Here is a 3,166-nt window from a genome sequence, read left to right as displayed (position 1 = left end):
GAGAAGGCTGTATGCAAGCAAGAGAGAGCTCTCACTAGAACCAGACCATGCTGGCACCTGATCCTGCATTTCCCAGCCCTTAGAACTTTAAGAAATAAATCTCTGTTGTTTAAGCCACCCAGTCTATTTTTTTTTTTTTTTTATGACAGCCAAACTAATATACTTTCTAATTGGATTTTCTTTTTCCACTTTTGATTTCCTATTACCCTTTCTTTGCTTAGCAGACAGGGTGATAATTTAAATGCCTATGTCATGCTTTGTATAAAACATTTCCAATGGCTTTCTTACCCTTGGAATAAAAATCAAACTCGTCATCCTGATTTTGTTCATATTTGCCTGTCTGATCTCATGTCACACTGTATTATTCTCCCACTTTTCCACTATGTTTCAGCCACACTGGCCCTCTTATCACATCTTTAACATGGATACTGTCTCAATGTTAGTGACTTCAGACCAAAAATATTCCTCCTCTGATCTTTGCTTCATTGGCTCCTTCTTAAGAGCCCACCAATTTAAGTTAGCCATCATCTCACTCTAAATTGTAAGACCTAATTTTAATTCTTTTCTTTTTCTACATGATATATATTCTTATTTATTTAGCTTGTATATTGTCCATCATTGTCTAAAATAGGGTAAACTCGATTCTACCTTGTTCAACAATCTGTTTCAGTGCTTACTGTAGTAAGAAATAAATATTCAGTAAAACAATAAAATTTTGTATAGAAAATAAATATGATGTTAATACCCACTATTGCAATAGTGTCTAATAATCTTTTTTGAAACTGTAAAACTGGCATTATCTGACAAGATTTAAAATGGAAATGCCCTTGAACTATTAATTCTACTTCTTTCAATCTGTCTACTTGCTTAAATCTATCCTTCAGTTATGGTTCACAATGAATATATATATATATATATATATATATATATATATATATATATAATTTTTTTTTTTTGGTCAAGCCAACCTACTCTTATTTCAGGAGAGCTTCTCCATGTGGCTGACAGGAGCTCAGGTTTGAGGATACAGAAGTTTTGCTTGGCCTCCACTGTGTTGATGCCCTCTAGTAAGGCTACCCCACAAGGGAGTCAGGAGGGATGAGGGCATCTTTCAGGGCCAGGTTCTTGTCCTCTGATAACTTCTGCTCTCCCGAGGCCAGCTGCTCCAATGCAGCCAGTCACTCTGCAAGCCTCCAGGATGAATTCATGCAGTATCGTGAGGTCTCTGATGTGCAGCACGGGCTTGAAAGGTCCAGTGGAGGAGGCAGTGGTCCAAGTAGCGGTCTTGCATCAGCATGTAGGTATATTTGCCATCTCTATCTCCTTCTTCTGCACTGCCTTGGTCCACAACATGACCTCAGACCTGAGCCTCTGCTCTGCCTTGATCTTCTCTGCTGTGAAGTTGAAGAACACCCAGCGGGTAGAACTGGGAGGCCAGGGGTGAGCACAGGAAGATCTGGCTCTGTGGGTCAGGTGTCCCACACCATCTGGGCTCGCAAAAGCTCTTCCTGGTGCCTCTCATTGGTCAGGGGCTAGAACAGGGCTTCCTTGCTCAGCACACAGAACTCTTCAGGGTGCTCTTGACTGGAAGCTGGAAGCATCAACTTCTGGAAGCCGATGGCTTCAGAAATTTGTAGGTCCCTTTCAGGCACTGAATGTGCTCCTGAAACACATTGTTCTATAGCTTGATCTTCCGGTACTTCTCCTCAGCGTGCAGAAGGATATTGTCCAGGTACTTGGCAATGGTGTCCATACCCAGCTTGACCCTGTTGCACATTCACCTTGTTGAATGTGTGGATCTTCATGATGGAGGCAATGACTGGGTCAGTGAAAAAGTGGAGAGATAATGATCCATTTGATGTGGGCATCCCTCTGGTTCTTCCTCACAGTGACCCCTGTGAGTGGGCAGGTACACTGAAGTACACTGAAGGCACACCAAGGGTGGAGCCTTTTTCAGGCTCAAGCACCTCTTTGGTGCCCAGGGCCTCCAGGCTTCCACTTAGAGTTGCTTCAGCTCTAAGTTCCTTTCTCACCTGGCTCTGAATGGAATCCTGTGTTGTGGGGCCCTGGGCCCCTGAGTTGCTTATGCTCAAGTTGACTAGGCCAGTTGCTGTCACCATCTGTGCCTCATCTGTGGCTCCCTGGCTGGAGACTATAAAAAAAAATGTACTAATAATATATCATTATAGCATCATTGGTAATTGTGAAAAATTGGAGACAAACTTAAAATTCAGCAAAAATAGAGTGACTGTATACTACATGTGTCACATTGCAGAGAAGACATCAAACATATAACACTACTTATCATAAGGCATACCGTAAGTATAACACCAAGGGAAAAGAAGCCCTGGCCAATTACAATGATAAAATACAATCAATTATATATCATACATACACTTCAGAGATATAAAACATGAAAAATCTATATCTTAGAAACAATTAAATACAGTTTACCAGAGCGTATTTTAAAATAATGAATTCTTTCTTATATATCGCAGTTGTTCCAAAATAATTGGGTGTGTGCATGCATGTGTGTGTGTGTGCACATATATGTACAACAAGTTGTGTGATGGTAAATGTTTGAGAACTGGCTTTTTCCCTACAATAACCACCCCCAAGCCCCTATTTATAGTGTTTGTCCATTTCATAGGGTATATATATTCCCACTATGCCTTATTTCAAGCTACTAACATGATGCGACTTATGGGGATTTGGAAGAAGAGGCACACAAGTGGCTTTTGTAAGCCAGTATGAGTCAGCTCCAGCATACTACTACAAAGAGCTATACATGCAGTTCAGGGCCTTTTTAATTTTCTATGAATGTCTCTATCTATCTATCTATCTATCTATCTACATGCATATATCTGTGTGTATTTATATATGTGTGTCTAAATATGCATACCTACATTTTTAGAAAAAAGTCTGTATATATGTTATGGAGGTTGGTATAAATTTGGAGTTGTTTTCTTTACAGAACTCTGTTTAACAGGCACAACACACTAGGATGTCTCCTTTTCATCCAAAAAATATATTGACCGTGGTTGCCCAAGGCAGCCTGAAAATTAGTGATTAGTAGCTTACTCTCGATTATGGTCATGAACTTCTCCTCCCACTGAAAGATTCGTATGCTTAACAACATTCTATTGTGTTGTTCCCAAATCTGTTT

At 40.1% G+C, this 3,166-nt stretch overlaps 1 pseudogene; it reads right to left on the bottom strand.

Moving 5' to 3' along the window:
• Positions 1 to 1,073: 1,073 nt before the first annotated feature.
• Positions 1,074 to 2,120, bottom strand: LOC130848086 (UBX domain-containing protein 6-like; annotated as a pseudogene).
• Positions 2,121 to 3,166: the final 1,046 nt, after the last annotated feature.

This window comes from Hippopotamus amphibius, chromosome 3 (genome assembly GCF_030028045.1).
Source record: "Hippopotamus amphibius kiboko isolate mHipAmp2 chromosome 3, mHipAmp2.hap2, whole genome shotgun sequence".
NCBI lineage: Eukaryota > Metazoa > Chordata > Mammalia > Artiodactyla > Hippopotamidae > Hippopotamus > Hippopotamus amphibius.
Note: the sequence above shows the minus strand (reverse complement) of the source record. Positions and strands in the feature narration are given on the sequence as shown.